This window comes from Strix uralensis, chromosome 6 (assembly GCF_047716275.1).
Source record: "Strix uralensis isolate ZFMK-TIS-50842 chromosome 6, bStrUra1, whole genome shotgun sequence".
NCBI classification, from domain to species: Eukaryota; Metazoa; Chordata; class Aves; order Strigiformes; family Strigidae; genus Strix; species Strix uralensis.
This window is the reverse complement of record NC_133977.1, coordinates 46,051,660-46,061,814: the sequence shown is the minus strand read 5'-3', so window position 1 is coordinate 46,061,814 and position 10,155 is coordinate 46,051,660.

Genomic DNA, 10,155 nt, shown 5'->3' with positions numbered 1-10,155 from the left:
GAAGAGGCCAGAAAAAAGTGAAGGCCGAAATGGGATGGGAGGCTGAAACGAGGTGGGAGGCTGGAGGGAAGTAGAGGGCAGAATAAAGTGGAGGCCAAAATGGGGTGGGAGGATGAAACAGGGTGGGACGCCAGAGGGAAGCAGAGGCCAGAAAAAAGTGGAGGCTAAAATTGGGTGGGAGGCTGAAACGGCGTGGGAGGCCGGAGGGAAATACAGGCCAGAAAAAAGTGGCAGCCAAAACGGGGTGGGAGGCTGAAACGGGGTGGGATGACGGAGGGAAGTAGAGGCCAGAAAAAAGTGGAGGCCGACATGGGGTGAGAGGCTGAAACGGGGTGGGAGGCCGGAGGGAAGTAGAGGCCACAAGAAAGTGGAGGACAAAAGGGGGGTGGGAGGCTGAAACGGTGTGGGAGGCCGGAGGGAAGTAGAGGCCAGAGAATAGTGGAGGCCAAAATGGGGTGGGAGGCTGAAACGGGGTGGGAGGGCGGAGGGAAGTAGAGGCCAGAAAAAGATGGAGGCCGAAATGGGGTGGGAGGCTGAAATGGGTGGGAAGCCAGAGGGAAGTAGGGGTGGGAGAAAAAAGTGGAGGCTGAAATGGGGTGGGAGGCTGAAACGGGGTGAGAGGCCGGAAGGAAGAGGCCAGAGAAAAGTGGAGGCCAAAATGGGGTGGGAGGATCACAAGGGGTGGGAGGCTGGAGGGAAGTAGACGCCAGAAAAAAGTGGAGGCCAAAATGGGGTGGGAGGCTGAAACGGGGTGAGAGGCCGGAGGGAAGTAGAGGCCAGAGGAAAGTGGAGGCCAAAATGGGGTGGGAGGATCACAAGAGGTGGGGGGCCGGAGGGAAGTAGAGGCCAGAAAAAAGTGGACGCTGAAATGGGGTGGGAGGCTGGAGGTAAGTAGAGGCCAGATAAAAGTGGAGGCCAAAATGGGGTGGGAGGCTGAATCGGGGTGGGAACTGGAGGGACGTAGAGGCGGGAGAAAAAAGTGGAGGCCAAAATGGGGTGGGAGGCTGAAACGGGGTGAGAGGCCGGAGGGAAGTAGAGGCCAGAAAAAAGTGGAGGCTGAAATCCGGTGGGAGGATCACAAGAGGTGAGAGGCTGTAGGGAAGAAGAGGCCAGAAAAAAGTGAAGGCCGAAATGGGATGGGAGGCTGAAACGAGGTGGGAGGCTTGAGGGAAGTAGAGGGCAGAATAAAGTGGAGGCCAAAATGGGGTGGGAGGATGAAACAGGGTGGGACGCCAGAGGGAAGCAGAGGCTAGAAAAAAGTGGAGGCCGACATGGGGTGAGAGGCTGAAACGGGGTGGGAGGCCGGAGGGAAGTAGAGGCCACAAGAAAGTGGAGGACAAAAGGGGGGTGGGAGGCTGAAACGGTGTGGGAGGCCGGAGGGAAGTAGAGGCCAGAGAAAAGTGGAGGCCAAAATGGGGTGGGAGGATGAAACGGGGTGGGAGGCCGGAGAAAAGTGGAGGCCAAAATGGGGTGGGAGGCTGAAACGGGGTGAGAGGCCAGAGGGAAGTAGAGGCCAGAAGAAAGTGGAGTCCATAATGGGGTGGGAGGCTGAAACGGGGTGGGAGGGCGGAGGGAAGTAGAGGCCAGAAAAAGGTGGAGGCCAAAATGGGGTGGGAGGATCACAAGGGGTGGGAGGCTGGAGGGAAGTAGAGGCCAGAAAAAAGTGGAGGCTGAAATGGGGTGGGAGGCTGGAACGGGGTGAGAGGCCGGAAGGAAGAAGAGGCCAGAGAAAAGTGGAGGCCAAAATGGGGTGGGAGGATCACAAGGGGTGGGAGGCTGGAGGGAAGTAGAGGCCAGAAAAAAGTGGAGGCTGAAATGGGGTGGGAGGATCACAAGAGGTGAGAGGCTGTAGGGAAGAAGAGGCCAGAAAAAAGTGGAGGCCGAAAAGGGGTGAGAGGCCGAAAGGGGGTGGGAGGCCGGAGAGAAATAGAGGCCAGATAAAAGTGGAGGCTAAAATTGGGTGGGAGGCTGAAACGGGGTGGGAGGCCACAGGGAAGTAGAGGCCAAAAAAAAGTGGCGGCCAAAACGGGGTGGGAGGCTGAAACGGGGCGGGATGACGGAGGGAAGTAGAGGCCAGAAAAAAGTGGAGGTCAAAATGGGATGGGAGGATCACAAGGGGTGGGAGGCTGGAGAGAAGGAGAGGCCAGGAAAAAAGTGGAGTCTGAAATGCGGTGGGAGGCTGAAACAGGGTGGGAGGCTGGAGGGAAGTAGAGGACAGAAAAAAGTGTAGGCCGAAATGGGGTGGGAGGCTGAAATGGGGTGGGAAGCCGGAGGGAAGTAGAGGTGGGAGAAAAAAGTGGAGGCCAAAATGGGGTGGGAGGATCACAAGGGGTGGGAGGCTGGAGGGAAGTAGAGGCAATAAAAAAGTAAAGGCCAAAACGGCATGGGAGGCTAAAACGGGGTGGGATGCCGGAGGGAAGTAGAGGCCAGAAGAAGTGGAGGACAAAATGGGGTGGGAGGATCACAAGAGGTGAGAGGCTGTAGGGAAGAAGAGGCCAGAAAAAAGTGAAGACCGAAATGGGGTGGGAGGCTGAAACGAGGTGGGAGGCCGGAGGGAATTAGAGGCCAGAAGAAGTGGAGGCCAAAATGGGGTGGGAGGATGAAACAGGGTGGGACGCCGGAGGGAAGCAGAGGGCAAAAAAAAGTGGAGGTCAAAATGGGATGGGAGGATCACAAGGGATGGGAGGCTGGAGAGAAGCAGAGGCCAGGAAAAAAGTGGAGTCTGAAATGCGGTGGGAGGCTGAAACAGGGTGGGAGGCTGGAGGGAAGTAGAGGCCAGAGAAAAGTGGAGGCCAAAATGGGGTGGGAGGCTGAAACGGGGTGGGAGACCTGAGGGAAGTAGAGGCGCGAGAAAATAGTGGAGGCCGAAATGGGGTGGGAGGCTGAAACGGGGGTGAGAGGCCGGAGGGAAGTAGAGGCCAGAGGAAAGTGGAGGCCAAAATGGGGTGGGAGGCTGAAACGGGGTGGGAGACCTGAGGGAAGTAGAGGCGGGAGAAAAAAGTGGAGGCCATAATGGGTGGGAGGCTGAAACGGGGTGAGAGGCCGGAGGGAAGTAGAGGCCAGAAGAAAGTGGAGTCCATAATGGGGTGGGAGGCTGAAACGGGGTGGGAGGGCGGAGGGAAGTAGAGGCCATAAAAAGGTGGAGGCCAAAATGGGGTGGGAGGCTGAAATGGGTGGGAAGCCAGAGGGAAGTAGAGGTGGGAGAAAAAAGTGGAGGCTGAAATGGGGTGGGAGGCTGAAACGGGGTGAGAGGCCGGAAGGAAGAAGAGGCCAGAGAAAAGTGGAGGCCAAAATGGGGTGGGAGGATCACAAGGGGTGGGAGGCTGGAGGGAAGTAGAGGCCAGAAAAAAGTGGAGGCTGAAATGGGGTGGGAGGATCACAAGAGGTGAGAGGCTGTAGGGAAGAAGAGGCCAGAAAAAAGTGGAGGCCGAAAAGGGGTGAGAGGCCGAAAGGGGGTGGGAGGCCGGAGAGAAATAGAGGCCAGATAAAAGTGGAGGCTAAAATTGGGTGGGAGGCTGAAACGGGGTGGGAGGCCACAGGGAAGTAGAGGCCAAAAAAAGTGGCGGCCAAAACGGGGTGGGAGGCTGAAACGGGGCGGGATGACGGAGGGAAGTAGAGGCCAGAAAAAAGTGGAGGTCAAAATGGGATGGAGGATCACAAGAGGGGTGGGAGGCTGGAGAGAAGGAGAGGCCAGGAAAAAAGTGGAGTCTGAAATGCGGTGGGAGGCTGAAACAGGGTGGGAGGCTGGAGGGAAGTAGAGGACAGAAAAAAGTGTAGGCCGAAATGGGGTGGGAGGCTGAAATGGGGTGGGAAGCCGGAGGGAAGTAGAGGTGGGAGAAAAAAGTGGAGGCCAAAATGGGGTGGGAGGATCACAAGGGGTGGGAGGCTGGAGGGAAGTAGAGGCAATAAAAAAGTAAAGGCCAAAACGGCATGGGAGGCTAAAACGGGGTGGGATGCCGGAGGGAAGTAGAGGCCAGAAGAAGTGGAGGACAAAATGGGGTGGGAGGATCACAAGAGGTGAGAGGCTGTAGGGAAGAAGAGGCCAGAAAAAAGTGAAGACCGAAATGGGGTGGGAGGCTGAAACGAGGTGGGAGGCCGGAGGGAAGTAGAGGCCAGAAGAAAGTGGAGGCCAAAATGGGGTGGGAGGATGAAACAGGGTGGGACGCCGGAGGGAAGCAGAGGCCAGAAAAAAGTGGCGGCTAAAATTGGGTGGGAGGCTGAAACAGGGTGGGAGACCTGAGGGAAGTAGAGGGCAAAAAAAAGTGGAGGTCAAAATGGGATGGGAGGATCACAAGGGATGGGAGGCTGGAGAGAAGCAGAGGCCAGGAAAAAAGTGGAGTCTGAAATGCGGTGGGAGGCTGAAACAGGGTGGGAGGCTGGAGGGAAGTAGAGGCCAGAGAAAAGTGGAGGCCAAAATGGGGTGGGAGGCTGAAACGGGGTGGGAGACCTGAGGGAAGTAGAGGCGCAAGAAAAAAGTGGAGGCCGAAATGGGGTGGGAGGCTGAAACGGGGTGAGAGGCCGGAGGGAAGTAGAGGCCAGAGGAAAGTGGAGGCCAAAATGGGGTGGGAGGATCACAAGGGGTGGGAGACCTGAGGGAAGTAGAGGCGGGAGAAAAAAGTGGAGGCCATAATGGGGTGGGAGGCTGAAACGGGGTGAGAGGCCGGAGGGAAGTAGAGGCCAGAGGAAAGTGGAGGCCAAAATGGGGTGGGAGGATGAAACAGGGTGGGACGACGGAGGAAAGCAGAGGCCAGAAAAAAGTGGCGGCTAAAATTGGGTGGGAGGCTGAAACGGGGTGGGAGACCTGAGGGAAGTAGAGGGCAAAAAAAAGTGGAGGTCAAAATGGGGTGGGAGGCTGAAACGGGGTGAGAGGCAGGAGGGAAGTAGAGGCTGGAGAAAAAAGTGGAGGCCAAAATGGGGTGGGAGGCTGAAACGGGGTGAGAGGCAGGAGGGAAGTAGAGGCTGGAGAAAAAAGTGGAGGCCGAAATGGGGTGGGAGGCTGAAACGGGGTGGGAGGCCAGAGGGAAGTAGAGGCCAGAAAAAAGTGGAGGCCAAAAGGGGGTGGGAGTATCACAAGGGGTGAGAGGCTGGAGGGAAGTAGAGGCCAGAATACAGTGAAGGCCGAAATGGGGTGGGAGGCCGGAGGGAAGTAGAGGCGGGAGAAAAAAGTGGAGGCCAAAATGGGGTGGGAGGCTGGAGGGAAGTAGAAGCAATAAAAAAATAAAGGCCAAAACGGCATGGAAGGCTAAAACGGGGTGGGAGGCTGGAGGGAATTAGAGGCCAGAAAAAAGTGGAGGCTGAAATGGGGTGGGAGGATCACAAGAGGTGAGAGGCTGTAGGGAAGAAGAGGCCAAAAAAAAGTGGCGGCCAAAACGGGGTGGGAGGCTGAAATGGGGTGGGAGGCCGGAGGGAAATACAGGACAGAATAAAGTGGCGGCCAAAACGGGGTGGGAGGCTGAAACGGGGTGGGATGACAGAGGGAAGTAGAGGCCAGAAAAAAGTGGAGGCCGACATGGGGTGAGAGGCTGAAACGGGGTGGGAGGCCGGAGGGAAGTAGAGGCCACAAGAAAGTGGAGGACAAAAGGGGGGTGGGAGGCTGAAACGGTGTGGGAGGCCGGAGGGAAGTAGAGGCCAGAGAAAAGTGGAGGCCAAAATGGGGTGGGAGGATGAAACGCGGTGGGAGGCCGGAGGGAAGTAGAGGCCAGAGAAAAGTGGAGGCCAAAATGGGGTGGGAGGCTGAAATGGGGTGAGAGGCCAGAGGGAAGTAGAGGCCAGAAGAAAGTGGAGTCCATAATGGGGTGGGAGACTGAAACGGGGTGGGAGGGCGGAGGGAAGTAGAGGCCAGAAAAAGGTGGAGGCCGAAATGGGGTGGGAGGCTGAAATGGGTGGGAAGCCAGAGGGAAGTAGAGGTGGGAGAAAAAAGTGGAGGCTGAAATGGGGTGGGAGGCTGAAACGGGGTGAGAGGCCGGAAGGAAGAGGAGGCCAGAGAAAAGTGGAGGCTGAAATGGGGTGGGAGGATCACAAGGGGTGGGAGGCTGGAGGGAAGTAGAGGCCAGAAAAAAGTGGACGCTGAAATGGGGTGGGAGGCTGGAGGGAAGTAGAGGCCAGAAAAAAGTGTAGGCCGAAATGGGTTGGGAGGCTGAAATAGGGTGGGAAGCCGGAGGGAAGTAGAGGTGGGAGAAAAAAGTGGAGGTCAAAATGGGGTGGGAGGATCACAAGGGGTGGGAGGCTGGAGGGAAGTAGAGGCAATAAAAAAGTAAAGGCCAAAACGGCATGGGAGGCTAAAACGGGGTGGGATGCCGGAGGGAAGTAGAGGCCAGAAGAAGTGGAGGCCGAAATGGGGTGGGAGGCTGAAACGGGGTGGGAGGCCAGAGGGAAGTAGAGGCCAGAAAAAAGTGGAGGCCAAAAGGGGGTGGGAGTATCACAAGGGGTGAGAGGCTGGAGGGAAGTAGAGGCCAGAATACAGTGAAGGCCGAAAAGGGGTACGAGGCCGGAGGGAAGTAGAGGCGGGAGAAAAAAGTGGAGGCCAAAATGGGGTGGGAGGATGAAACAGGGTGGGACGCCAGAGGGAAGCAGAGGCCAGAAAAAAGTGGAGGCTAAAATTGGGTGGGAGGCTGAAACGGCGTGGGAGGCCGGAGGGAAATAGAGGCCAAAAAAAAGTGGCGGCCAAAACGGGGTGGGAGGCTGAAACGGGGTGGGAGGCCGGAGGGAAATACAGGCCAGAAAAAAGTGGCGGCCAAAACGGGGTGGGAGGCTGAAACGGGGTGGGATGACGGAGGGAAGTAGAGGCCAGAATAAAGTAGAGGCCGACATGGGGTGAGAGGCTGAAATGGGGTGGGAGGCCGGAGGGAAGTAGAGGCCACAAGAAAGTGGAGGACAAAAGGGGGGTGGGAGGCCGGAGGGAAGTAAAGGCCAGAGAAAAGTGGAGGCCAAAATGGGGTGGGAGGATGAAACGGGGTGGGAGGCCGGAGAAAAGTGGAGGCCAAAATGGGGTGGGAGGCTGAAACGGGGTGAGAGGCCAGAGAGAAGTAGAGGCCAGAAGAAAGTGGAGTCCATATAGGGTGGGAGGCTGAAACGGGGTGGGAGGGCGGAGGGAAGTAGAGACCAGAAAAAGGTGGAGGCCGAAATGGGGTGGGAGGATCACAAGGGGTGGGAGGCTGGAGGGAAGTAGAGGCCAGAAAAAAGTGGAGGCTGAAATGGGGTGGGAGGCTGAAACGGGGTGAGAGGCCGGAAGGAAGAAGAGGTCAGAGAAAAGTGGAGGCCAAAATGGGGTGGGAGGATCACAAGAGGTGAGAGGCTGTAGGGAAGAAGAGGCCAGAAAAAAGTGGAGGCCAAAAAGGGGTGAGAGGCCGAAAGGGGGTGGGAGGCCGGAGAGAAATAGAGGCCAGATAAAAGTGGAGGCTAAAATTGGGTGGGAGGCTGAAACGGGGTGGGAGGCCACAGGGAAGTAGAGGCCAAAAAAAAGTGGCAGCCAAAACGGGGTGGGAGGCTGAAACGGGGCGGGATGACGGAGGGAAGTAGAGGCCAGAGAAAAGTGGAGGTCAAAATGGGGTGGGAGGATCACAAGGGGTGGGAGGCTGGAGAGAAGGAGAGGCCAGGAAAAAAGTGGAGTCTGAAATGCGGTGGGAGGCTGAAACAGGGTGGGAGGCTGGAGGGAAGTAGAGGACAGAAAAAAGTGTAGGCCGAAATGGGGTGGGAGGCTGAAATGGGGTGGGAAGCCGGAGGGAAGTAGAGGTGGGAGAAAAAAGTGGAGGCCAAAATGGGGTGGGAGGATCACAAGGGATGGGAGGCTGGAGAGAAGCAGAGGCCAGGAAAAAAGTGGAGTCTGAAATGCGGTGGGAGGCTGAAACAGGGTGGGAGGCTGGAGGGAAGTAGAGGCCAGAAAAAAGTGAAGACCGAAATGGGGTGGGAGGCAGAAACAAGGTGGGAGGCCGGAGGGAAGTAGAGGCCAGAAGAAAGTGGAGGCCAAAAAGGGTGGGAGGATGAAACAGGGTGGGACGCCGGAGGGAAGCAGAGGCCAGAAAAAAGTGGTGGCTAAAATTGGGTGGGAGGCTGAAACGGGGTGGGAGACCTGAGGGAAGTAGAGGGCAAAAAAAAGTGGAGGTCAAAATGGGATGGGAGGATCACAAGGGATGGGAGGCTGGAGAGAAGCAGAGGCCAGGAAAAAAGTGGAGTCTGAAATGCGGTGGGAGGCTGAAACAGGGTGGGAGGCTGGAGGGAAGTAGAGGCCAGAGAAAAGTGGAGGCCAAAATGGGGTGGGAGGCTGAAACGGGGTGGGAGACCTGAGGGAAGTAGAGGCGCGAGAAAATAGTGGGGGCCATAATGGGGTGGGAGGCTGAAACGGGGTGAGAGGCCGGAGGGAAGTAGAGGCCAGAGGAAAGTGGAGGCCAAAATGGGGTGGGAGGATCACAAGAGGTGGGGGGCCGGAGGGAAGTAGAGGCCAGAAAAAAGTGGACGCTGAAATGGGGTGGGAGGCTGAAACGGGGTGAGAGGCCGGAGGGAAGTAGAGGCCAGAGGAAAGTGGAGGCCAAAATGGGGTGGGAGGATCACAAGAGGTGGGGGGCCGGAGGGAAGTAGAGGCCAGAAAAAAGTGGACGCTGAAATGGGGTGGGAGGCTGGAGGTAAGTAGAGGCCAGATAAAAGTGGAGGCCAAAATGGGGTGGGAGGCTGAAACGGGGTGGGAACGGGAGGGAAGTAGAAGCGGGAGAAAAAAGTGGAGGCCATAATGGGGTGGGAGGCTGAAACGGGGTGAGAGGCCGGAGGGAAGTAGAGGCCAGAAAAAAGTGGAGGCTGAAATCCGGTGGGAGGATCACAAGAGGTGAGAGGCTGTAGGGAAGAAGAGGCCAGAAAAAAGTGAAGGCCGAAATGGGATGGGAGGCTGAAACGAGGTGGGAGGCTGGAGGGAAGTAGAGGGCAGAATAAAGTGGAGGCCAAAATGGGGTGGGAGGATGAAACAGGGTGGGACGCCAGAGGGAAGCAGAGGCCAGAAAAAAGTGGAGGCTAAAATTGGGTGGGAGGCTGAAACGGCGTGGGAGGCCGGAGGGAAATACAGGCCAGAAAAAAGTGGCAGCCAAAACGGGGTGGGAGGCTGAAACGGGGTGGGATGACGGAGGGAAGTAGAGGCCAGAAAAAAGTGGAGGCCGACATGGGGTGAGAGGCTGAAACGGGGTGGGAGGCCGGAGGGAAGTAGAGGCCACAAGAAAGTGGAGGACAAAAGGGGGGTGGGAGGCTGAAACGGTGTGGGAGGCCGGAGGGAAGTAGAGGCCAGAGAATAGTGGAGGCCAAAATGGGGTGGGAGGCTGAAACGGGGTGGGAGGGCGGAGGGAAGTAGAGGCCAGAAAAAGATGGAGGCCGAAATGGGGTGGGAGGCTGAAATGGGTGGGAAGCCAGAGGGAAGTAGAGGTGGGAGAAAAAAGTGGAGGCTGAAATGGGGTGGGAGGCTGAAACGGGGTGAGAGGCCGGAAGGAAGAAGAGGCCAGAGAAAAGTGGAGGCCAAAATGGGGTGGGAGGATCACAAGGGGTGGGAGGCTGGAGGGAAGTAGACGCCAGAAAAAAGTGGAGGCCGAAATGGGGTGGGAGGCTGAAACGGGGTGAGAGGCCGGAGGGAAGTAGAGGCCAGAGGAAAGTGGAGGCCAAAATGGGGTGGGAGGATCACAAGAGGTGGGGGGCCGGAGGGAAGTAGAGGCCAGAAAAAAGTGGACGCTGAAATGGGGTGGGAGGCTGGAGGTAAGTAGAGGCCAGATAAAAGTGGAGGCCAAAATGGGGTGGGAGGCTGAATCGGGGTGGGAACTGGAGGGAAGTAGAGGCGGGAGAAAAAAGTGGAGGCCAAAATGGGGTGGGAGGCTGAAACGGGGTGAGAGGCCGGAGGGAAGTAGAGGCCAGAAAAAAGTGGAGGCTGAAATCCGGTGGGAGGATCACAAGAGGTGAGAGGCTGTAGGGAAGAAGAGGCCAGAAAAAAGTGAAGGCCGAAATGGGATGGGAGGCTGAAACGAGGTGGGAGGCTGGAGGGAAGTAGAGGGCAGAATAAAGTGGAGGCCAAAATGGGGTGGGAGGATGAAACAGGGTGGGACGCCAGAGGGAAGCAGAGGCCAGAAAAAAGTGGAGGCCGACATGGGGTGAGAGGCTGAAACGGGGTGGGATGCCGGAGGGAAGTAGAGG